We start from the raw sequence: 27,578 nt of genomic DNA on the forward strand, positions 1-27,578 counted from the left end.
AACAGCAGTGTTTCGTGCAAAGAGGTATGGGACCGAGTCCATAAGATCAATGGCTGCCGTGCATATTTTATCCCTCTTTTGACTAGACATGGAATCTGCCCCAAAAGTATTGAGAAGCAAGCTAATCTACTAGGAGAGTATTTTGAGTCTGTCTCAAGCTCTGATCAATATACGCCAGCTTTCATTCGGCATAAACTCCCTGCCGAGAAAATATCTATAAGTACCTCAGGAGGCAATCAAGAACCTTATAATGTACCATTTACACTACATGAACTTGAGGCAGTACTGCATTGTCCCAAGCAGACTGCCCCTGGCCCTGATGGTATTCACTACACTATGTTATGCCACCTACATCCCTCAATGCTTGAACACATTTTGTACGTATTCAACCGTGTTTGGTCGGAGGGTCATTTCCCGTCGTCTTGTTAGGTGGCCACTGTCATTCTTTTGCTTAAGCCAGGCAAGGATGCTTCATGTGCTTCCAGTTACAGACCGATAGCACTAACGAGTTGTCTTTCAAAAACACTGGAGAGAATGATAAACAAAAGACTTATGTATTACCTAGAAAAAAGCAACCTTCTAGACAAATATCAGTGCGGCTTCCGTTCCTTTCGATCCACGCTCGACCACCTGGTTCGATTTGAGACCACTGTACGGGAGGCATTTGTAGATAAGCAACACTGTGTTTCTGTCTTTTTTGATTTAGAGAAGGCATATGATACGGCCTGGTGTTTTGGAGTTTTGCAGAATTTGTTTGGTCTTGGTGTCCGAGTTAGAATGCTAGGTGCTATTCAAAGTTACTTGCTATGTCGTACTTTGTATGTAAGATTGGGAACAACCCTTTCCAGGGAGTTTTTTTTCAAGAAAATAGAGTTCCCCAGGGAGGTGTCCTTAGCGTAACCCTTTTCATTGTAAAGTTGAATTCTATTGCCCGTGCTATACCTCCTTCCGTGCAATATTCTATATATGTAGATGATATTCAAATCTGTCTCGTCCTGTAATCCTTCAATATGTGAACGTCGGGTCCAACTGGCAAGTAACAAGTAACAAAAATCGGCTGACACAAACGGTTTTAAATTTTCGCCAGAAAAAACTGCCTGTGTGTGTTTTTCTCGCCGGCGTGGAGTTCTGCAAGAGCCTTCTTTACAAATGTATGGAATACCAATAGCGACAAAAAGTGAACATAAGTTTCTGGGTCTCGTATTTGATTCGAAATTGACTTTTGTTCCACATATTAGGAACTTAAAACTTAAATGTCTCAGATCGCTGAATATACTTAAGGTTCTATCACATGTATCATGGGGCTCCGATAAACTATATCTGTTACGCATATACCGGGCGGTTGTTTGCTCCAGGCTTGATTATAGGGGCATTGTGAATGGCTCTGCCCGAGCATCAGTCCTAAAGATGTTGGACCCCATTCACCACCAGGGACTGCGATGGGCTACTGGAGCATTTCGTATCTCCCCGGTACTTAGTCTGAACGCAGAAGCTAATGAGCCATCCCTTGAAAGTAGGAGGTTTGCTCTGGGATTTACGTATTCTATTCGAGTTCGCTCTGTCCCTCAGCACCCTACCCGCGATAACCTCGAAAACATCAGGTTCCAGAGAACGTTTGAAAATAAACCGACCGTTGTTCCTCCTTTTGCAATTAGGAATATGAATTATGCTGCGTCTGTAGAACTAGATCCCAGGCCTACAGGAGTTGAATACCAATACCATACCATTACTTGTGATCTTACACAGACTAAACGTTCCAAAGGAGATACACCAAATGAAGTCATGAGGCAGGAATTCTTTCAGCTACAAAATCAATATGAACAGTACGTAGGTCTGTATACAGATGGGACTAAAACAGACTCTGTGGTTGGCTGTGCTATGATAGGGCCATCTGTGAAACAGATCAAGAGAATCCAAAATGCAGCCACCATACTGACAGCTGAGCTCTATGGCCTGCTGTTAGCTGTTGACTACGCAACGAAAAAAAGGCTTCGCCACTCAATTGTTTACACAGATTCCTTGAGCTCATTAAGAGCAATTACATCACTGAAGCGCATTAGAAATCCACTTGTTCTAAAATTACAAAATAAAGTTTTCGCTGCCTCGTACAAGAAGATTGAGATAATTTTCTGCTGGGTCCCAAGCCACGTCGGCATCCCAGGTAATGAAAAGGCCGATAGTGCTGCAAATTCTGCAAATGAGAGACAAATAGACCTACAAAAAATACCATACAAAGACTACCACATCCCTTTAAAGTGTTGCATTCGAACTAAGTGGCAACGCGAATGGAATAATGAAACACATAAACTGCATGCTGTAAAACCTTTTCTAAGGGACTGGGAGAGCGCCCGGCATCGGGAACGCGTTTATGAGGTGGTATTGTGCCGGCTACGGATTGGTCATACGCGTCTCACCTATGGGCATCTCTTGCGTGGAGAGGATGCGCCAGATCTCTATCAATATCACACATCCTACTTGAGTGCCCGAAGTATGACCAAGGTCGTTTCAAATATTTTTCGCAAATATATCAAGAACGTTCTCCGCTGCACTTAGTTCTTTTACTCGGCGAACAGCCGTTGATTCCGCATGCTTGTGTCTTTAATTTTCTTAAGGACATCGGCCTTATACACCGACTATGATTTTAATTAGTAATCCGAACTCGCTTTCATCCTGTATACAGTTATACAATCTCATATACATAGTTTTATTACATCATCAGCTACTATAGCTCTTTCTTCTTACAAACCCTTGCTTATACAATAGTTCCACTCTTGGCGCATTTTGGCCTTAGTAGCCCTTGCGCCATGAAACCCCAATCAATCAATCAATCAATAATTTTATGTCATGCTTCTCCTCTGGAACTAACACGAATTCAGCTGTGAGATGCCCAAATACCTCTGATTTTTTTTTTCCGTTTGTTCCAATAGATGAGCTTGAGATAAATGCATGCATAAGAGACATGAAGTCAAAGTTATTTGCTGGCGCAGACGGAATACCGAGCTTTATTTTAAAGGGATGTGCTCATATTTTAACTCCGGTGTTGCTTCATATCTTTAACCTGTCGCTACAATCGGGCAGATTCCCGTCTCTATGGAAGCACTCAGTGATAGTTCCGATATTTAAATCAGGCAATAACACAATGGACCTTTTCCGAGAAGCGGTCTGCGCACGCGCGAGCGCCCGATGCCAAGCGGCGGAAGTCGAAACGAAAAATCGAGGAAATTTGGAAGGAACACGTAACTGCAGCATAAAGAAAGTCGACGGAAAGGAAAACACGACGTTTGGGTGGACGCCACGGATTCCCCTCTTTAAAGTCGCGTTGGGCACGCGACTTTAAAGAGGGGTAGTGTAGCCGCCATTATCGACTGGTAGCGTAGGTAGGTCACTTCCTCGATTTTTAGTTCGTGCAGCCACCGCCTGGTGCCGTCGGTATGTGGAAAAGGTCCATTGTCAGCAACTATCGCCCTGTCTTTTTATTATCTAGTTTCTCTAAAGTTATTGAGATGACGCTGCATAGTGGTCTTTACAAATACTTCCGCCAAAAACTTTGTCCTGAGCAACACGGATTCTTGAAGGGAAAATCGGTGGAAACAAATTTGTGCAGATTCTTAGATTATGCTGGGCCATTTGTTCCCGGCCATCAACAAGTAGACGTCATCCACTTTGACAAGTCGAAGGCTTTGGACAGGGTCGATCATGATCGGCTCCTGCGTAAACTAGATGACTACGGCCTATGTTCAACGTATTGTAATTTATTTAGTTATTTATTTACCTTCAAGGTCCGAAGACATTACAGAGGGTTTATTGGTTTAGGAGCTACCTTAGCGATCGTACGAACTGTGTTCGTGTATGGGGATTTATGTCCAAAACCTCTATTTCGTCGTCAGGGGTGCCTCAGGGGAGCAACTTGGGTCCACTTTTGTTTTCAATCTTTGTGAATGACTTTGTATCTTCGATAAAAAAATTCGAAAGTGCTTTTATTCGCGGACGATATAATGTCGTTTCGTCATGTTGGTTCACATTCTGAATACACATTTCTTCAAAGCGATGTCGATAACATAGCTAGGTGATGCTTTAATAATGATCTCCTGCTTAATGGACATAAAACACAGGCTATAGGTCTCTGTAGAAAGCAAAGCTCCTTGCGTTCAGTTATATCTTAGATGGCGTCTTCATCAAACGAATGTGTGTTGCTTGTGATCTTGGAGTTTTTATAGATAAGGCATTGAATTTTAATCATCACGTGTCCGTCACATACAAAGCATCACTTAGGACATTGGAAGCAGTTTCACGTTTCACAAGACAATTTTCTTCCTATGCGTGTATCGTTCGTTTCTTCTGTTGTCGAATTCGCTCAAAACTCGAGTTTGCATCCATAGTGTGGAATTGTATAAATGATACCGCATCTTGCTCTATCGAATGTGTACAGAAGCGTTTTATTCGCATCGTTTCCGATCGTTTTTTGGACGTAAGTTTTATTATAATCACTATCGGCTGCTCAAGAGACTTGGTTTATATACTCTGTTTGACAGACGGCGTTGTCGGGATATCTTGTTTTTACAGAAACTTGTCAATGAGCTTGTAGATTGTCCTGTCTTGTTAAGCGCTGTATGTTTTCACGCCCCACCACGTTCAAGCCGTAATATTACAGTGTACTAGAATACTTGGGTAGTGTTGGGACCGAAGGGGCTCGCCTGAAGCGCGTGGTGTTGATCGCGACAGGTGTCGACACCGGCGCGTTATCCAGAAGGTGCGCGCATGCGCGGCTGCACGCGCGAAAATATGAATCTTTGCTGCCGCTTGAGTGCACATAGGATTTCTTATACAGCTACAACCTGCCAGCGGTCGCACCGCGGCATCAATTACGCTGCGGCACGCCGTTAGCAACATGATGCTTCAATTTATTGGATGGTACAAGCTACATTACCCTTCCTTTACATAGAAACAATCACGACTTTAAAGGAGCTGTGCAACGATATTCAATTGGAATGTTTTTCTCTCTACACTTGCTTACTGGCACACCTCGGACTCAAGGATACTCACACGCAACACCATTGGCCAAGAAACTCCTTTGTTGTGGTGTAATTTCAAGGACAAAAGCGATCATTTTCATTCAATCTCTCCTTTGCAAAATTTGATGACGTAACTCGGGGATCGCAGTACACCCAAGTGACGATATTTGAATGCGGTTCACAGATTGGACCCGAGCATTGCGTGGGCACTCGACTTGGGCTCGTGACAATTGCTAGCTCGAGAAGCATTCGGGTTGTGACCCGTGTCCAATCGCTGCAACGACGACAACAGCCGAGCCATAACAATGTCTGGAACTCAGCGCGTGTCCTGCGCTTTGCCAACCCCTGCGCGTGGCTATGATCAACACTGGCGGCATATAATCGGCTCCAGATCACGTGGCCGCTTGTTCTGGCTGCGAGTTGAGGGGGTGAACGCCGCTCGTTTTTCTTAAATTTTTTTCTGGGACTTCTATTGCGTGGGGTGAAAAACGAACGCGTGTTTCATAGGTCATTAACGTTAGGGATCCGATTTAAGCGGTATTTGTGCACAGTACAAAAATTGTTGCATCGCTCCTTTAAAGAATCGAATTGCAAGTGGTTTCAGCGTAGAATTAGCTGCGACTTTCGGTTCGTCGGATGGTGAGCATTTTAAATGAAATGCCCATTTTCTTGGTCGCAAAGGCCGTACATTAGATGTTTGAAAGGGATATCTAAAACTCGAAAGCAGTTTTCTTTTTTTTTTCTTTCTTTTTTTCCTATCCTATTTTATAATGGAACGAAACGGCACATTCTAAAGGCCGAGATTGATTTAGTATGTTTTTAACACCCTAGGTAAACTTCTCTGTTTTCTTTTCTGCCCGTCTTCTTTTTCTTGACCTTAATCAGCTCGTCTCACTTGTCACTCATTCTTGTATTCATTCATGCGACGAAACACCCAAGCTACGGTCGCAAAGGGGTGAGAATCTTATTTCTTCATGGCTGCCACGCCCATCCGAGGACCACCCGACGTTCACTTGTAAGAAATGGCTTATAAGCCGAGAGAATTTTTATCACGCGTTTTCACATTGAACTTAAGTCCAAAAACTGAGACAACGTGAGCTTAACAAGAAATGCTTTATAAGATTCAAAGAAAACAAGCAACTATTTCACATCATTTTGAGCAGAAAACATGAGCACACGTAGATCAGGCAAGGAAAAAGTTGTAATAGTTAACAGCACAGCATTGAAATAATGGTTACAATGTGCAGCGCATACATCATCATCATCATTTATTATTCCTTGAAGGCCCAGGGGGCATTACACAAGGGAGTGAACACTTAAAAAACAAACAAGTAACAAAACAATTTATCTACAAAAACACGCTGTAATCTAGTTATGGGTTAGAAAAAATAAGCTAATGGCTGCAGAAAATTTCTTAGTATCAGATAAGGTAACAATTACGTCAGGCAGTGAGTTCCAGTCGTCAATGGCCAATGGTAGAGTAGACATTTGGTGAGTGACGGTTGACGATGAAATCGGACGGAGTTTACAAGAATGGTCGAGACGAGGGAAAATGCGGTAAGGAGGTGATACCAAACTTTGTCTGAGATGACTGTCCTCTTGAGGGTAAACCATCTGAAACCCACACGCTCATAACAATACATTTAACCGACAGCTGCTTTCTGACAACCAGGTAAGTCTCGCCTGAGCTGGGTATTCGAAGGGAAAGACCCATGGTTCCACAGGGGGCGTATCTGGTTCACGCAGACATAAAGGGTGTTTTTGTTTTACTCTTTACAGGACTTTACATATTTTACAAAAAAAGAAAAAAAAAAAAGATGTGGCAGATATGCGGATGTTGTCTTTCGTTATATCTGTAGCGCTCGGTAGACAATAAATGGGTGAATAACCGTTACACTATTTAATAATTAACCAAAATCTGTTAGTTAACTTGTTTATTAACGGCTTAATTGGCCATGGTGCAATTACAGTTTTAAAAGGGGTCATTATTAAAGGCAAACACAATTTTGACTATTCGCAGAAAGGCAACGAGGTTCGCGAAATTTATCGTAAAAGTTTGCCTTTCTTCGCTTGATTCAGAAGCCGCGTTATGAAAAAAAATAGTAGAATAGTGACTTAGTCGACTTGATGTGTGGCGCCGGCGACGGCATTTCGGCACTACTTTAACGCGTTCACCACCACAAAATCAGAACACAAGATTCAAAGCACATTACGATCGAACACACGGAACTATGAAATCGTGGTCCCGACACGCGCACCGCTTGATCTGAAAAACACAAGGAACTATTAGCGGCGAGATGTTTTGGTGGCGCCCTCCTATGGTTCCCCCTTGTGACGTCATTACCTTGCGAACAACAAGTTTGATGGTGTTTGTAAATAGCATGGTGGAAGCCTGAAATCAGTGCGCTCTCAAAGCAACACTGCCAACACCGTCGAAATTAAAGTTTTTCATTCCTCTTATTTCCGTCGATGGTATACCCTTTCCGACGTCATAGTCAGCTTTTGGCCCAATCGTGGAAGGCCGACCACAGCGACGCTTTCGGTCGCGCACGTCGCCAATACTCTGTTTCACCTTGTGTAGGGTGCCTCAATGGCCTTCGGTTTAGGGTGATGCCACCCTTTGTAGTACCCGATGCCGACAGCACGCGCTCACGGGGAAAATACAAAGAAATCAACGAAAACAAAATGTCGCCATAATACAGTCAACGCTACAAACCCGTGCAGGGCCACGCTCTTTCACGCGCTTCTGAACAAAAAATAAAAATAAACGTGTGAGACAAAATGGCGAGATGCCACCACCCTAAGCAAAGCGCACATGAAGGCACCCTAACCTTGTGTTGTACCGCAGGAAAGGCTACAAGCGCGAGCTCATGCTCTTGGGCACATCTCGGCGGCACAAGCTCTCGTGCACCAAGGCCAGCTGCCAACGCTATGAGCTAGCGCTTCTAGCCTTCGCTGCGGTACAACATAAGGTGAAACAGAGTGTATAAAATCGTGGTACCGACACGTGCACCGCTCAAAGTGAAAAAAAAAGGCGGGCTGCGCGATTTTTTCCGGATAACTCGACTACAGCGCCGCCACGGACTGTCAATACACGCGCCCTCACGAGCTCCCGTTGCCGAGCCGCTCCGGTCCCAACACTACCCAAGTATTCTAGTACACTGTAGTAATATAGTTCAAGCCCGTCGCTCACGCGCTCGCAGACCACCGGGTGAGGAGATTTGTGGCGCCATCTACTGATAGGCGGAGCGAGCAGACAACAGAGCGTGTCGTCTGCTCGCTGTGCCAAACGGGAGATGGCGCCACAAATTAATACTACCGCGTAGACTTTTTGCAGTTAGTTGTTCTGATACTGCGGCTTTCCCACCCAAACGTCGTCGTCCCTAGTGGATCCACGTTGCTCCGTTTAAAAGGCGGAGCAACAGGGGCTATGCGACCCAAGCTATGCTTGCGTCAGCATAGCACATAGCGCGTCGTGTAGCGTCTCACAAAACATCACGAGCTATTCCACTCTGTGAAGGTGGATGACCAGCGAAGCTGTTTAGCACGCGACGCAGACGCGACCAGGGTGTAAGATAGACAAGTGGGGAAACGAGAGCCAAATGAGCGACCCGATTGTGTCCCCCTCGGTTTTCTCTTTTTCTGTGGCGACATCTATGTGGAGCACCGCGAACTCTCACTCCGGGTGGGCGACCGGTGGCGACCGGCTAAACTGACGGAGATGGTTTCTCGTGGATTTTCAATGGAGGACTGTCGTGCTCCCGGTTTATTTTGCGCACTCTTCCATAGAGTTCCATGCAAATCCGATTCCGATTTTTTTTCTTCTCGCCGCAGCGCCATCTGTCGCAAATCGGCGGTACCCGCAAGCAGACGAGTACACAATCCGGTCACGGCGCTGCGGTAGCCTTCTATGGGCCGTTTCCCCACCTGTCTATCTTACACCCTGGACGCGACGCGGAAGTTTGGACAAAGGCACGAACTTAAATATTGTCTTGATTGGTAGTCATCGTTGCGAAAGGTACGCACACACATGTTGAGGACTGTCGCCGCCCCGAGGAGCCGAAGGAAACTAGATACGCGCGACGGGACTGCCACTCGGCGGAAGGAAAGGAAACTAGGCACGCAAGCGGGGCTTGGAACGACGACAAAGAGAGGGCGGTGCGAACCTTGTCTGAGTTTTTGTTGACGCACACGAAATATCCACTGAACCCTAGCCATAACCAGCTTCGGTGTAAAAGCGCGACTCTTGCACGTGGCGGTGACGCCAAGACGGACGCCGTTTCTCGTCGAGCTTGGGCGTGCTTGCCGCTTGGGGCGGGTCGGGGTACCGCTAATGATGACGTCATGCGAAGGCCTTATTTTCTATATAGTATTGCGCTAACTTGGTCTCCTCTGGACGTGCCCGGCCTTGACTGTGGCAAGTTTCTTGCCATTTTTATTTTTCAGGAAGAGAAGTAAGTTTTGAAATTTCGCAAGGTAAATTTGACCTGTTCAACGTTATTCGTTGAAAGTGTCAGCTTTATACACGAACTCATCTCTGTTACGTCACGGCGCGGTAGTGGCGCGTCGGACGCACTTCCGGTCCGGGGCTGTGGGCGGAAGTGCCCATGTGAGACGTGTATTTTTGCGTTGTTTTGAAAGGAACCAGACAAAAACCTGAATTCTTGTCAAAATGCTGCAACTGGGGCTGTACCAAAAGGGTCGAGAAAGGTTTGAAGGTCAGTTTTCATGCCCTCGGTTCGTCCGAGAACGTGGATATGTGCCGTGAAAAGGGAAAAACAGACGCCGTCGGACCACGATTGCTTGGGCGGAAAGCATTTTGGGTTCAATTCGCGGATACTTCTGGCCATCAGACTTATTTGTTTTGTTCCAAAATGAACGCCGGAAAACCGTCAAGTTGTACGGACCACCTGCGGACTACATTCAGTGCGTCTTCAAGTTCAAACGGTCGCCTGATCGTTCGAACTGTCGTCTGCTCTTTCAAACGTTTCTGCTTGTCGTCTGCTCTTTTAGAGGACACCGGCCCGTAGACCAAACGTGGGCCCGGTACTTGCGATAAGAAATAAGTGCAGGCCTCAAAAGACTTAAGTTGGAAGGTTGGTACGCAGGCTCGACGTAAACAGTAGATACAAGGAGATGTTGATCATTGTTACCAGTGGCCATCACCGACTTGTTATGCCCGATTCACTTGGTTAGATTCCGCTTGCGATTTTCAGTATCGACTTCGACCATCTCAGCTACGGTTCACGCTTTTGCAGTCCGAGCGACGTCGCTACTGAAAATTGTGAGCGAAATCTCATCATGTGAATCGGGCTTTAGCGTACATTCTGCGGCGTCCACGCGGAATGAATCGCCGCATGTCAGATTATTCACGCAAAGTTTTGCGGTGTAACGAGCCTCGTTAATTTCGCTGACGCCGCTCAAGTAGTCAGACATCGTTAGGAGGACGTAGAATCAACAATTCCAACGCGAAAAAGAGCGCGGGGACTCACACCGACGCCGACAACACCGCATTTCAATGGTTTGTTTATGGGCGACGGCGGGCTTCTTGCCCACACCCCCAACGCGCATGCGCGGCGCCGGTGGCGTCCGCTAGGGGTGCTCCGGGCGCTCCGGTTTGTTTGTAAACAGGAGTTGGTGTATATCTGCAGACGCCGATTTCTGTGGCTCATTTTACAGTTTCGGATCTGTTTGAGCGATCCTATTTATTCATTTATTTATTTATTTGCTTTACCCTCAAAGCCCGAGTGCATTACACAGGGGGAGAGCAAAATGGGGGTCAAAACAATCAATGTATATTATTCACACTCACCAAAAAAAAAAAAAAAAAGAGAGAGAGAGAAATAAATGAACTGCGCAAAGCACGAGGTAGAGGTAGAAACGAGTACGACACACGGAGCGTGCTGCGCTCCGTGTGTCGTACTCGTTTCTACCTCTGTCCTCGTCCTTTGCGCAGTTTATCTATTTCTACGAATCATGAACCAACTAGCCCGCCAAAAGGTGTTACTTGAAGAGAGAGAGATTGGTTAGAGCAGATTTGAAAAATACTGTGTCAGTGTTGGATGTAATTGGTCCGCGAAGGTGGCTCCAGTTGAGGGATGTGCAAAGAAGGAAAGAAGACTGGAAAGTAGATGCGATAGCGATAGGTACAGAGCGCGACAGTGTTAGCGCGAACAAGCGATCACCAGTTTTTTCAGTTTTTCTCTTTGAAAACAAGGGATGTCATCCAAGTTATTTTTGCTACGGAAAAAGCTCATTTAGTTCTCCAATGTAAGCGATAAAATTTTGTGCTCGCTAATACTACTTAGAACTAAAGTGCGAAAATGCGCCGATGTCGTGTTCGCGAAACAGTGTCGTGAAGTTGAGGTACACCTCTACTTCCCATGACGAGGAGAAATATAAAAAAAAAACACAGGTGATTAATTTGTGGCGCCATCTCCCGATAGGCGCAGCGAGCAGACAACAGGACGTGTAAACTATTCAAAGCCACACTGTATAAAGAAAAAAACAAAAACAAAAATTAGCTTGTCTTTGTGAATAAATGAATATTGTGAACGCTTTACTATGTTTAGAAGACTTAGGCATATTTCAGACACCCTGAAGCGGAGTCCAGAAACAGCAACGAGTGCCAGCTATTTTCTTCCGTGTGTCACGCAGTGTTCATTCGCTTAATTTACTGTGTAAGTGCACGCTTTCCCCGTGAAAATAGGAGGCTAGAAAGTACTATCTTTGCAGGAGACAAAGCCGGGAATGTCGCAGAAATGTTTTAAGAAGAAGCTTGAAAAAGCCAAGTACTACTTCACTACTTCCGTATTAAAATATTAAATGTCAATGTTTTGCCTTTGCAGGACAGCTTTTGGTATTGTTTTTCGACCCGGCTTTGCCGCGGTAGTGATGTGTCACGTAATTGGTGGAATCAGTTGCTATCTGCAAGACGTATCTGTAGTTCGATGGTGTGAACTCGACCATTTATAAATTTCGCATCTATCAATTTGTTCATGCTTCCGTTTATTTGACATTATACATTATATTTCACACCATATTCACCTTTCATGCCTTAACTATATTAACCACATCCTAATAAGTTTGTTGTTAGACTGCCAGCTTGCAAACATTAGACTCTTTACCACCGGCACAAAATTCGTTTATTTTTAAACGAGGCTGCGGTTTTACCTATGTAAAATCGTGCAAATATCTAACTACACCACCCCTTCAGTATATAATTAAAATGCTCGGCTCATTTAATAAGCTTAGCTATCGATGGGATTATAAGAAGTAGGCTTATTAACGACCTCACTGAAATACCTCTTATACGAAAGGGTTGTTCAAAATCGGAAACTTTTCTGCGTTAAAATAGAGCTTTTGAAACAAGTAACTGTTCGTTGGTAAGCTTGTAATATCTTTGTACTGATTTTTAAATGCTAGTGAATTAGTATTAATCCAAGTTAATATTAAAACTTGTTCAAGAAGCGATAAAGGTTCGTACGAATATATTTTTTAAAACTTTAATATGAGAGAAGCCTGTGCAGAGGCCATATACAATAATATATTAACATACACATTTGTCAGTTACGAAACACAAAGCAGAAAACATGAAAGGAATGTACGTACCTAAAAGCAACAAATGCACCGGAAGCGATTCTTGCACGCACTCGGTCAGTTGACTGCGTTTTGAAACGTTGAAGCATTTTAGAATGTAGTGCTGTGTTGAACTTGCTTCTGGGGCTCAGCGGTAAAACACTGCCTGCGCGCGAGCATATCTCCCGACGTCATCACTTTGATTCTCATCAGGGGTTCCGTCATTAGAGCAGTGTCGTTTTAACAGCCGCACCAATCGAGCGTGTGTTCAAAGTGTACCATGCCAGTGGGCTCCAAACTAAGCCCGGCTGTAAACATCATGATGTATGTCTACGCATAATTTAGAAAAGCTTTCTAAGCAAGAGGTAGTCTATATTTTTTGAACGAAGTAAGAGGTAATCGAGATACCCTGAGGAAGTTATAGGAATATAGATAAAGTCGCAACTGTCGATATTTCAAGATAAACAAAAACTGACAAGCTTTCTTTTTTCTTTTTTTCCTACTGGAATGATTTTATTTTGGAGTATACATTCAAAGTAGTTCTTTATTTCTTTATTTTTACCAATGATTCTAGTAATTCAACCGAGAAATTATATTATCGTTTTTATAATTCAGATGCTTCGTTTAAGGAGACATGGAAAGCTCAGCTGTCTTTGGTTTCCTGAAATAAAAGGGAGGTTGGAGTAAAATGTATTAAAATGGTTCAAGCACGACTGCTATGTTTACCTTAATGCTAAACAAGCATCCGTATTGAAGTATGCAGTTCAGTACATATATGTTAGACGCCGGAAATTATTCACGTTGAGTACACATACCACTTGACGAGATGAATATATGTTGGTTATACGTCAGGAATTGTGATTTACTTAGCGTCGTCAGGAGGACCATGCTAAACACGTCACAATTACAAGTTCAGAATCCAACCGTGAGAAAGGTTTATCCGTTGGCCCGGTTGCAAGCCTGCACAAGCTAAATGGATAAATATTTTCTCTAGTTGAAAGAATGACACTCAAGTGACGTGATACGACGTCACCACAACTGCGCCAATGTTGCGGACGATGAGCAAGACTCATATGCGTGCTCAAGTAGGTGGTGTGGCTTAGCGGTGGCGAGCTCGCTCCGCAACCAGCGGACCCGGGATTGTACCCCGGAAAAACAGCGGTATGTATTTAGGGTGCTTTGTTTTCAAGAACTTGGTGATATCAACGTCATCATTATTTATAGGTGGATGGAAAGGCGCTTAGCAACTATCGCTGTAAAAAAAAAAAAGAAAAAAAAAAAGAAAAAAAGGCCTGAGGAGACATTACTACGACAACTTGACGCATCCCTGGAGGTCAGATTGCTGACGTCACTTCTGGGCGGGAATTCGAATCATGTTTCGCGTCTAGTTTCGGTATCTGAGTTTGGTCGTGGCTTACATTTGCAAGAAAATAGCATAAGCAGAATTTAGACGGCTAAATTATAACAACGTCGATGGCATACTTTGACAACAAGCAGGGGATGATCTTAATTGAAGGGGGTGTGCCAGCCAAGGCAAACATACATCGGAAAGTTAATTAGTGGTGTTAGGATAATTAAATGACCACTTTGCACTCCTTAATCTTTTGTCCATTGCGTTGAATAACGTAATCCTATAAAAATTACATTTCTCCTTCAAGTGTCTTTTCAGGATTAAGATTATTGGCAGTACGGTGAAGCGCCCTGCATACTGTATAGCCTTATTTCAATAAAGCTTTAGATTGGAAATAATGAATCCAAGTACCTGTACAGACGCATAATAAATATTTAGTTTTTCTCCATGTATATATTTCGTCAATTTTATCTATCAGTTAGTGTTCGCGATCGGTTAACGATCTTTTGTATTTAGCGCACTTGAATTCAGGACTCTTACTGGCGGATGAGACAGATCATGATAGGCGTCATGTAATTCCGTGGATATTGCAATGCTCAGAACAACATGGTGCACATCGTGAGATAAAAGAGATAATAAATCGTACATATTTTTTTTTGTATCTGTGTCTTGCATGTATATAAAGATTCGTCTACGGGAGTTCACGGAAAAACTGCAGGTTATATTTTAATAGCTTAAATATCTTGAAGTAAAGCTTACCTTAAAAACCTTACAAGTTGCTTCGCACCCACGCCTTGTTAAGTAGTTATTGGTGTTTCCCAGGCAGCCCTTATACAAGAAACGACTGCACCTGCCACTGTTAATATCGTGGTAATACCGGGAGAAAAGTTTGCCTTTTCCCAGACAGTCGGTGCCTTCATATTCAGGGAGTCCGCATTCCTCTAAATGTCCTCCTGTGCGTAATAAAGTAACAATGTTTATTTCGCACCGTAGAAAATGTCCCGCACCGTTAATTCTCCTTAAAAGGCGTTTCTACAGACACGGTGAAACTATGCGATCAGATCACACGTCGTGTTCAATTGCGCCGAAGCGTTGACTATTTGTGCATCTTAAACATTAAATGTTACCAAGGTAGATTAAAGAAGCGTATCAACGATTGCCTTCATACGAAGAAATGCAAAATATTTCGCCAAAATGTTTCTGCGTACCTCTACGTTTTTCCTTTCTTAAGCACAGTTATGTAACTGAAAAGCAACTTCGTTAGCAACATTAGAAGCTACCGAAAGTACCCATTGGCGCCGTTAGCGCTCTCGTGTCGGACTAGCGTGCATAGATTTCAGCGTGTTTCCAACATCTCGATCGGGGTGGCGTGGTTTACGAGCCGCGTTTACAATGCGAGCTGCGACGAGACGACGAAAGCGTCGATGGCGTCTCGGCGTCTCCGCCCGCTTTCACCCTCGCCACGCGAGAAGGCAATACCTGGCGACTGATCAGCGAAGAAGGCGTCCGCCTTTAAATAGTAAATGCTCTTCAAAATTATAGTTGCTCCTTCTCTCAAATCTATAGGCTCTCTATGTTGGGAGCTGAACTGGTGGTGCGCCCTCGTATCGTGCGCTTTAATGCCTGAGCGCGTTCTCGGGCGTCTAGAGGCGCTCTGTAGCTTTTTTTCTTTCTTTAGTCTTCGTTTTTGAATGCTGCTGGGTTTCAGCCACGCATTGTAAAAGCTTATAATATGACCTAGAAGTTTTTTATCTGAACATATCAACATAATATCCAATTCCGATAGTTAAAAAAAATAATAAAAAGAGGCATAGCTTGAACGCTTAGATTTCAAAGCTGTACTGATATGACTACCACAGTGATCGGAGATCTGCCTCGCGCGATTCGCGGTAGGATCTTTGATCTGACATTCCCCTCTCTGAGAGAAAATGACACATTTTTAAATATCCCCTCGAAGAGTTCGATGAGTGATTTTATTGATTTTTGAGGTAGCAGGGAGTTGCAGAGGTTTATACGAGTTCTTCCTAAAGCAATGTAGTTGTTTTTTTCTTCTCGAATATTAACCATAATTGTTTAAATCTTGGTGTTTACCGTAGGGACAGGTTTCCATGCATTCCTTTTCACTTTGAAAGGTGTTTCCATTTCTTTCAAAATATCTAGTGCGAAAGGTGTCTCCATTTCTTTCAGAATATGTAGTGCGAATGCAACGTTGGTCTTCAGGACTGAAATGCCAAACGCTTCCCGCACTTTCAAGGGGTTTTCCTTCGTTGCTTGGCTGATAACACACGGTGTCTGCAATATTAGAAGGAACATTTCACTTCATTAAGATATATTTGCCAAATATTTTTTTTATTTTTTCGTCAATGCCCACGTTTGTTTGTTTGTTCACTTTTCTATTATATTTACTTGGATAGCTTGTATTCGTTAGTTAACCGAAATCTAGAGCATGCGCCCCAAGGATCATCGAAAGGTCCTCACGCAACACATATCTTATATCGTTTATGTTTAGTCTTTCTGGTTTGCACGAAAGACGTTCAGTGGCAGGACACGTGAATCACTTCAGGCACGGTGCCTAACAGGCGTCTCTGAAGGCGCGTTCCCGCGTCCTAAAAGACAACAAACACAACAACAAAAAAGAAACTGGTTCCTCGATTTCTCGTGAAAGACCCTCACAATCATGGTATATTCAGCATGCGTGATTGGTTTAACGGGCGATGGACGACGAACAAAAACGATGGGCGACCTGAGAAAGGAACCTTTGGCGCTGTTTCATTGACTCGATCTGACTGCAGCGTCGACTGCGTTCGCACTTAAAGTGAAACGGAGTATTAGGGCCGGGATGTTTCGGTGGCTCCCTTTTATGATCTCTCCTCATGACGTTACGACCAGACTGTTCCTCGCCGTGACATTACAAGATGTAATCTTTGACTAATTATCATCAGTTTTGAACTACAAGTTCCACGGTATCTGTAACAATAGCAGTCCTGTCGTATGTGTGCCCCTTCGTCATTGTTCAGTTTGCGCTATGTATTTTATTAATTCCAAGTGTGAACCAACTAGCCCGATTAAAAGTCGTGTTATAACAATGGAGTCATCACATTCTTAATTTGACGTCGTCAAAGTTTACACTTAAACGTTGCGCTGATTTTTGTTGCTGAAATAGAAATTAGTCCAGATAAAGACGTCACAGGGAATGTTCGTTCTATCGCGAATTGCGACCACAGCAATGTTTTTGTTCGCGCACGTCGCTAATATCTAGCCGTGCGGGCCACCTAGGGTACGTAGACCTGTCACAAATAAATATTATCAATTTATAAAGTACATAACTGTCTGGGAACTTTGACCTGTCTGTCACGTAATCAGCTATGAATGTGAGTGCGATTATATTAGCATATTCGGCCTTTGGCAACAAACTCAGTGGCGCCATCTATTGTGTAGCCCCCGCTCAGTTTCGGTTCACGCATCTCTCTTAATTTTTTACTTATCATTCTTTTATCGTGAGTGGAAATTATATCGGACAGTGCTATAAGGTTGCTATTTCCTGAAGATAGGAAGGTATATTTGATTTCGCACATACTGCTAAACCCGGTCGTCTACTTCGGAACCAAAAGTGGTCGGGGGCTATTTGCGCGCTGGCACCGTTACGCTTCAACTCACGCCAGAAAGAGCGAATACCAAAGCACACACATAAACACACACACACACGCGCACGTACGCACTCACGCACGAGGCACACACACACACGCGCGCACACGCACAGCACGCGTAGACATAGACAGTTTCCACCAATATGAAAGACCCACTCGAAGGCGGTGGCTGGTGGGTGTGCGATGCGCATTACCGACAATTCTGTATTGGTCCGAGGAGAAAGAAATGAAATAAGGCAATAGCCAAACTAAAACAGCGCTCACTGACAAAGATCCATCCTTTCACTCGCTGCGATGTGGCCCTTACAAAAATGATCAATGAGTTTCAATTGACTTTCTATTGTGTTCCTATAGAGTCAATTGAAACTCGATATAAACTCAATGTCTAATGAGTTTGACCATTAGAAACTCAATTTTGATTCTATTGAATTTACTCACTAGGAATGCAATTGAGTTCGATCATTAGAAACTCAATATCAATTCTATTGAATTTACTCAATAGGAATGCGATTGAGTTTGGTCATAAGAAACTCAATTTCGATTCTATTGAATTAACTTAATAGAAATGCAATTGAGACTGATCATAAGAAACTCAATATCGATTCTATTGACTTTACTCACTAGGAATGCAATTGAGTTTGATCATTAAAAACTCAATATCAATTCCATTCAATTTACTCAATAGGAATGCGATTGAGTTTGGTCATAAGAAACTCAATTTAGATTCTATTGAATTTACTCATTAGGAATGCAATTGAGACTGCTCATAAAAAACTCAATATCGATTCTATTGACTTTACTCACTAGGAATGCAATTGAGTTTGATCATTAGAAACTCCATATAAATTCTATTGAATTTACTCATTAGGAATGCAATTGAGTTTGGTCATAAGAAAGTCAATATCGATTCTATTGAATTTACTCATTAGAAATGCAATTGAGTTTGGCCGTTTGTGGATTACTGCACCCGTGTGCACCGAACGATTATTGCTTGTACCAATGTTTTTCTATTAAGGGATTGAGTCCAATGACGTCGAAACACTGTTTATCATCTATGAGACTTTCAAGGAGGAAATAGGAAACTGGGAACCTTAGTAGATGCTGAGGTGGTCACCGGCCAAATGAATACCTTTCTTATGTAGGGTATATAAGGCGGTGGGGTAGTCAAGGGAGTACGATTAGTGGGTTGTGAGTGCTTAGTTACGATGTTTGTGTTCGTTTCCTCTATGTGCTTTGTTTCCTTCATGTTGCATGCTTTAAAGAATTGTGAAAAAAAATTCTCAACCAGAGGAATTTTTTTAAATGCAGTTGCAATAAATTCTATTGAAGCACGTTGCAATAATTCAATTGAAAGTCAATTGCAATATTTTTATTAAAACTCAATAGCAAAAATTCTATTGAAACACTATTGCCAAAATTCAATTGAAATGCAATTGCTAAAAATTCAATTAAGACTCAGTGGCCAATAGTCTGGGACGGATCAATAGCGACTCAACAGAAAAAGTCAATTAAGTTTCGATTGAGACTGAATGAGGTCTATTGAGTGAGTCCTTTACACTTTCAATTGAAAGTCAGTTCATTTTTTTGTAAGGGGGAAATGCCACAAGCGCAAGCAGCGCCCCCACCTGCCGCCGTCTCTGCCACGCCCTCCGATTAGATCTTTTTTTATTGGTGGAGACTTTGCGCGAGTCGATTTGTGCCTAAAAGGTTGCCGAACACACGAGTCCGTGCATAAAAGGCTCAATCGTGTTTTACGTTTTCTGCAGGCCGCTTGGCATTCCCTCTTTGTTCGAAAATCGGGAACTGCAAAGGTGCAGCCGGTAGCCGAAATGCATGTCTTGGTGATGTGACTCAGATGCCACGTAGTCATTATCGTAGAGCCAACGCGGCACGAAGAGTATGGTCTTGGCATAGTGCAGAACTGATCTGGAGGAAGATAGACACTGTGAATGCTCAGAAGAGAACAATTAAATCCGTTTACAACTCCCTATAACGCCGAATTAGAGCGCACCTCTTGAGGAGGAGGAGGGAAAGGTACGTAGAGCGGGCTATGCCCCTCGTCCTCTCCTGCTCGAGACCATTTAGGGGAAGATTTTCTGCTAAAGTTAGCGGGAAAACTTCCCCGCAAATATAGCGCGGAAAACTTTCCACCAGACTTAGCGGGGAATTTTTTCCTCTAAAATTAGCGGGGAAATTTTTCCACTAGATTTAGTGGGGAAATATTTTCGCTAGATTTAGCGGGGAAATTTTTGCGCTAAATTTCCGCGGTTACGCCGACGCCGACGGGGACGCCGACGCCGCTCAAGCCGGAAACGGGCGCCTAAGAGCTGCGCTCTAAAAACAGCTACAAAACGAACCCAAATCTCAAGTATTTTGTTAGGTCCGGATGGCAGTTGTCGCCACTGGTGTGAAGGCCCATATTATTATAAACGCCCGCGCCATTCATTAGTCGACATGAATAACGAAGAACATCCGCGCACTCCTGACTCGGCTGCACCTGCATGCACCATTTGTGAACATTGTAAGTAACCTCCTACCCTCCTAGCGCTTCGGATCCAGCGGTCGACAACGTTTAACATTATATTTAATTAGCTTATAATCTTGAGTATTCACACCACGACTAACGTATTAGAAACTAGTATGTGCGTTGCACGTTGAAGTTTACAACAATATATTATATCGGCATAATTATATCGGGCATTAGTCAATATGCCTATTAAAAAGACGTCTTTTGGGAATGTAATAAACGCTATATATTATAAATAATCAAATAAACAAAATATCAATCTTTATTATTTTTTTTTACATTTGCGTAGGAAATTGGCCAAGACTTGCACTTTTAGTGTAAACGAGGTGTGGAATCGGAAAACTAGGATAAAGAGTTTATGACAGTTAAAAAAAGGAGCATAGAGTCTTAAAACTAAATAAGTATTTGACTAAAACAGAAACCTTATAGAGACATGAGAGGGGCAGTCGACATTTCGTTAAGGCTTTGATTTTTGTCGAAAATTCCCGTGTCACTCCTTTTCGCATCTACAACCTTCATGTTTTCTACATATATGAATATGAAAGACAAAATCTAGAAGGTTTGGAAGCTAAAAAAGTCGCAGTTAATATTAAATTGGAAAAATTTCAGTTTAATTTATAATCTATATTAAAGAAATGCATAAATAGAGAGCGCTGTGGTGCTCGTCGGTAGGATTAATAATAGCGTAGCCTTACGATGGCACTAGTCTCACTGGCTGTCAAACAGTCAATAGTAAGCGCTCGCAGAAAAAGGTAAGTTGTTTCGAACGCTTCTCTTTGAGAAATATCAAGTTTTACTTGTTTTAATGCGAAAGCATTAACTATCCCATGGAGCGAAAGGGCGTCATCAACTTTTGAAGCCGCGCCAAACGGCACCTAAAATCCCCTGTTCCAATGAAGCGAAGCCTGTCGACCGTAGCCGCAATTTGATGGATAGGCTCCCATTGGCTGCTGCGCGGCGTAGTCCCAAGGAACGCCACCCCGCAGAGAAGCCCTCTCCATGGCGGCCCAGCGCCCCTGCCGCCGGTAAGAGGGAGCGGCTGGCCGGAGTAGAGTGCCTTCATGTGCGCTTCGCATAGAGTGATGCCAACTGCCTGTTTCCCTTTCCCACACCCTCTTCCACCGCCATTTTGTTCCTTTCATTGTTTCCCCGTGCGCCGGAAAGTGGCCTTTGTGTCCATCGGTAATCCCATCCGAGGGGGAAAATGCTAATCCTCCCTCCGTGGGTTCCACAACGCTACTCCGAACTTCTGAGATAAGGTGCTTGTTTCCGGGAGGGTTACAAGCCCCACGGATTATCGCCGAGGAACAAAATGGCTACTGGTTTGTCGGCGAGTGGTATTACAAAGGGTGGCATCACCCTAGCAAAGCGCACATGAAGGCTCCCTAGGCCGAAGAACCAACAACACCTAGAGAGAAGGCCTCCGCACCCGTCATCAGAGTCAGATCGATCGAGGCGTGAGATTTGGACACGAGTGCTGTGTCAGTCTTCGGCCGGGTTCGTGTCCAATAAGCGCGTCGAATGCCGGGCTCCGGCCCAGTAGCCGAGTTCGCGCGATCCGACTGCTGACGTTTCATAGAAGGAGAGGAGACCATGCGAAGGCCTTCTGTCTAGGTGGTGTTGGCAGAGCCCGCCTAGGCACACCCCTGATAGGCTGCACGGCCGAGCTCAGCGCGGCGCGGCCACTTTACTAGAGCACGCGCTCGGCCGTCGGCCGCAACCTCGGCAGTAGCGAAGCGTGGCCGTCCACGCTACTACGCCGGGGAGAGCTAAGAGAGCGGAACAACGACATTCATGTTTTCGCATTCACAACTCATAAAAAGTGCGTGCCCTCAGAAATTTTTTTATATATATTTTACAGTTTTCAGTTTTAGGCAGTGAATTCTTTCGTATAGTTATTTTAAACAGTCTAAAGCGTTATATGTTTTTGAGCAGTTATTTAGAATAATCATAGGCAGTAGATTGTTTAGTAAATTCTTTTTAGCCTTGGTTTTAAAAAACAAATTTCATTGTCTCTGTTTGTTTACGCTTGAGCGTTGCCAAGGCAGTTAGCGTTAGTTCATTTTATTATGTGTAAAAGGCACGGATAAATTTATGTTCATATAGTTTACTATTAACCATTATTTTAGTCGAGCTTTTGAAAAAATTAATTCGTCTGATGTTTTAAGGCACACGTGTTGCCACTCTTAAATTTTCTTGGGGGAAGTATTACTTTGTAGAATATGATACGTACCAATCGGACAGGTTTCCTTGCATTGTTGTTTAGTGTCGAAGATATTCTTAGTGCCAGAATCGCCGCAGACATAAGTGGGTTGGCATTGCTTCAAGTATATGTTGAAAGTAAACTTGGGTTTGCGCTCGCTGCAATTGCATGGTTTAAGGTGGAGCATCGTTGCACACATCATAAAGATCCTGGTTATAACCTGCGTACAAAAACGTTGACGAGGGCGTGGGTACAAGTGTATGCGTGAAATCAATAGACGATCTTATAAACGCTCACTTTTGTACATACGTAGTTTGTTCTTATTTATTTCTGGTGAAACATTAACGAATATATGTGAAATCGATGGCATTCATTGTAACTAAATGAACGGAAAGCAAGAAACCGTAGTACACTGTCAAAGTAACTACATAGTGGATCACTAATTGGTTGTATCCAGTGGAGCTTGATGGCTTTTGCTAGAGCTCCTTGTCAAGGCTTGGTGACAAAAACTAAGGAGGCTTAGTTGCGCTTCCCAGTGGTTTCACATTTTCATGACAGTAGTGCGCACGTTAAACTGTTGTCCAGGGTACCAATAGCACAAGAATGTATTGCCCAATGTTCTACATATGCCCGCAAATAAATCTGATGTAACTGAAGCCTGTGTTACTAGCGTAGACCTTTCAATGGCATACCACAAAGGCATAATTTGGCCAGGAATTAAGCTAATTATGCTCTAAAATAATGTGCACGCCGCTTATTCTTGACATAGTATTCGTGATCAGCGGAAGAAATTTAGAGAATGACCACCCACAAAAATTCGTTTAATTCAAAAACCCGATTCGCGCAGGAACAATCCGCACAATCCCAGATTGTCCCTGCACTTACGATTGCTTGGCTTTGCAGAAAGATATCTGTCGTATCTCCGCCTTGTGTGAAAAATGGGGAATGATTTTGAACATAACCAAGTGCAGTCATGTATGTTTCACGCGCAAGAGACAGCCTGTCGCCTTCAAATACGTTATCAGCGAAATTTTTTTACCAACAGTTTCTGAAGTCAAATACCTTGGTGTTTATTTTACAGAAAACCTTTCGTGGGCCAAACACGTGGACTACACATCCACAAAAGCGACCAGAATGCTGAACTTTATTAGACGTAACTTTAAAGATTGCCCCAAGTTACCAAACGAACACTGTATCTAACCTATATTAGACCAATTTTAGAGTACGCCTGCGTCTCCTGGGACCTCCACCAGGCCTAGCTTGTCAACCAGCTAGAGGCAGTTCAAAATAGAGCATCTCGTATTATAGCGGGTAATTATAACTTTGGACCAAGTGTGACTCAACTAAAAATATAATTTGATTTAATTCCATTATTCCAGAGAAGGCGGTCTTTGCGGCTATAATTTTACTACAACATTTTTCATAGTTATCTGGGCATTGACAAATCTAAGTACATGCTGCCTGCCTACTACACATCAGGAAGGCGTGATCACTCGAAAAAAGTGCGAGAGTATAAATGTAGAACGGATGTGTTTAAATACTCCTTCTTTCCATGCAGAACGGGAACCTGGAATTCCCTGGCAGAGGAAATAATTTCTACAACTTCTGCCACTTCTTTCTTCAACCATGTGTTAAGTGATGCTTCATAAACCTAAAAACAACTGATATTATTAGCTCATGTTCGGCCTCGCGCTTTTTGTACTCTTTGTACGTTTGTGCTTTTTCTGAAATGTATTTGTACCTATCCCTCGCAATAATGCCTTTGTAAGGCGATGCGAGGTATTCTGAATAAATAAATAAAAAAATACTCTTTGGACGGGGGAGGTGAATACTGATGTAGCGTATTAAGTCAACGAAAGGGAACGGCTATGATGGGACATTTCAGAAGGAGGGAGAGGTACGATTGCATGGTTGGTCGAAGCCCTACTCTTTCTGAGAGTATATTACATGCGTGAAAACATGAATCTTGCTTCAGACCGATCGTGTTTCTCAACCAAAACCAATTCCCAGACTCGTTATTCGCTAGCACTTTATAGATTTTGGCAGATGATCCACCAGAGGCCTTGCGGGGAAGCAGACGCACAAAGACTTATTTGACGAGTGCTTATTTGGTTGCATCCAGCTAACGAGTACAGGCATGTGCTGTTCAAAGAAAGAACAAAAATGCGAAGTGATAAGTTTAACCAAAATAAGGCCTTTGCGCTGGTCAAAGCCAAGGAGCTCAAGGCAAGGGGTACCATATTTCACCTGCTTCTGAGGAAGGGCACGCATCCTGCCACAGAAATGACACGACCCTATCGCCCTAAAAGCTGGTTCACACCTTTGCGTTTGAGTAGATCGACTGCGTTGCAACCGCTTTTGGCCCGCCTGCGACGGGGGAACATACCAACGCCACCTATCGAAAAGCCCGGAAACATTTTGGATCAAAGCATTTATTACTCATCAATATTTCACCTGCGAGCTTCAAGTGATTATGGCAATACTACAGAGGCCATTTCTTACAGGTAATGAATTGATCTTTTCTCGCAAATGCAGCAGGCCTTCAGTCTATACTCTGTCCCACTAAAACAACGCAATACAGCCAAGGCTACAGGGGAGAGAGCAGCATGCCAACCTGTTCAAGAGGAGGGAAAGGAGGAACGGGACAGAAGGGCTGGGATTCACCCATTCCTCTTTTCCCTCCTCCTGGAAAGGTCGGAATATACTTTCTCCCCCTGTAACTTTGGCTGTACTGCACGGTTATAGTGAGACGGAGTATAGTTTTACCCTCACCGGAAATGCTCTAGGGCTACATGATGGCGCGAATGTGCCAGTGTGCCAGCGAGTTCTTTGGCCTTAGGCGGTTACAAGCGGTTAATACGCAGTCGATCACGCTCCAGCGGAAATCTGTGGAGCAGTCTCATCACAAAAGCGTATAAATATCAAAATTCACCGAGCATTCATGTACAGAAGTTCCGCCTTGGTCAGTTTATGTCGGCACAGCATTTACATGTGCCGAATCCAGTGATGTGATTTCTGTGCCATTTGCACCAACCTGCGTCGAAATGCTTAGCCTGCTACATTTTGCTACATATCGACAAAATAATATGACGCATTTGCGGCAACATTACGCCAAAGCATAATTTCCGTTTATTTTACTAAATATATATAAGAGCTCAGGCTCTGCTGCACAGCCGGATCGTTCCGGTAGGCTTGTGCGAATTTTCAGAACTTTTGATTATCGCTCCAAACATCATACTACTCGATTTGATCTCTGTGTCAAACGCTTACAGCACTTGGAGGTCTCGCAATATTTGTAAGTTTTTTTTATTTGTTCTGGCAGCTGGGTTAGCTAGCTTTGTTGAGTGCGCTTCTAGCCGCGCTCTCGTGCATTGCATTGAGACGAGGACTGCAGTGTAGGTATGGCGATGTTGCGTATTTTGGTTCGCCACAGCACGCCTACGTACTAAAGGGAAATCACTCCTCCATAGCAGTATGGCGTACACGCACCTAAGCGTCGAATGTATTAAAACTAAAAGCCGTGACGGCTTAACAAGTCTACATTTCGGTAAAAAATAAGACTGGCTAGCATATATGATGGAATGCAGAAAGATTTTACAGCAAAGCTGTATATGACTCGTAGATTGAATATCTTCGTGTCGGCGTCCTCACGAAAAAAAAAAAAAAAAAGCTTGAGTGATCGGGGCGAAAAGTGCATATTACACATAAAACATACGGCACAACATTCATTTAAGTAAATAACAAGCAGAAAACAAGCATCTGAACCACATAATTGATGATAAGGCGCTCCTGATAACAATGCGAAGCAGGTAGCGCTCACCGTAAACGTTTCCTGGTAAAGATTACAGCTGCGTAAACTGCAGCGGCGACAGCACCTTGCGACGTGGGGAGTGACGTCACTAGCCTTTCATATATATAAAAAAAGATTTGGTACAGTGGAGTTACTTTTTTGTGTGTCAACCATTTGGTATAGTGCAGTGGCCGATCGCAGAGCCGTGTATAGAGTTTCGTCAATAGGAGAGTAGCGGGCAGAGCCAGGGCGTGTTCCAGACGCAGAAAGAGAGCTTGACATCCTCTTTTGGCCAACCAGATGCTGAGAATTGTCTGCTAGCAGCGGTAGCAAGAAACACCTTTACTAAGTGCGAAAGAGTGAATTATAGTAACTCTTTCTGGTTGAAAATATAGCCACTAGAAGTTTCGATGATGATCATGCAAAACGATGTAAGAATTAAATGTGCCGCTCGATCTCTGTTTTGCTCTTATGGAGTCTAACTCCGAATGTCGCAACCTTATTTACACAGAAGTTAAGAAAGTGTTTGGACTTTTTGTGTGGAAAGGGTGGCAACCTTGGGGGAAGGATGCATATAACAGAAGGTTACTGAATAAATGTTTAGCTGAGTTGGACACTTTGTCCACCTTTCGCCTCCATGGTTGTTGCTTCTAGTTTTCTCGCCCCAGTTTCGGGTAATTCATCAAAAGGGCTCCACAAGTTATTTTTGGTGCTCCAGATTGGATATTTCGCTGCTTCAAAACGTACTACAAAACGGCTCAGACGAATCACATCGCTGCAAATCAAATACCTCGAGAGTTCCATGAACAGAAGCGTACCCTTTTTTTTTTCTAAGAACATGCGCTAGCTAAAAATATCTTGTTAAAAACAAATTGCGCGAATAATTTTTGACAAGTTAAGGGCTTAGTATATATTTCTATGCAAGGAATGGTTAACATGCGTATACTACTTAGCAGAAAGCATTTAATGTTCAGCTGGCGAGTGTTAATACCTAGATAACTTGCCGAAAACCCCAGGAACAAACCTAACCTCGACGAAACCATATAATATTTTAAAGCTTCGCTTATTTGTCGTTAGTTTTGTTGTTCTGTGTTTCTAGTTATAGTAAATAGAAACTTATGCTCACCAAAGCTTTCTGTAAAAACAGCCACAGCCACTGCGAGACGCAGGCATCGAAAGAATTTCGCCATCTTGGAAGTCTTTGAAGTATAGAAAAGTGTATGGCCACTTATATAGTATTGGTTCGCCAACCTGAACTAAGACAGCTTTCATTGTGCTAGGGTAGAGATGCGGCACTTGAACAAAAAGATTCCGTTGCGTCCAGAACCAAAAAGACAGGACAATGCTAGCCCAGCATTCTCGCACGTATGAGTAAATGTTGAATAACGGTGCGTCAGCCCAAATTTCGATGCATTTTCCTGGAAAGTGTTCGCCACCTTCCAGGAAAATGACGACGTTGACAATAAATGT

At 43.4% G+C, this 27,578-nt stretch overlaps 1 pseudogene; it reads right to left on the minus strand.

The window, feature by feature from the left end:
* Positions 1-13,233: 13,233 nt before the first annotated feature.
* LOC115314297 lies at positions 13,234-27,298 on the minus strand (annotated as a pseudogene).
* Positions 27,299-27,578: the final 280 nt, after the last annotated feature.

This window comes from Ixodes scapularis, unplaced genomic scaffold (assembly GCF_016920785.2).
Source record: "Ixodes scapularis isolate PalLabHiFi unplaced genomic scaffold, ASM1692078v2 PGA_scaffold13__105_contigs__length_92229423, whole genome shotgun sequence".
Taxonomy (NCBI): domain Eukaryota; kingdom Metazoa; phylum Arthropoda; class Arachnida; order Ixodida; family Ixodidae; genus Ixodes; species Ixodes scapularis.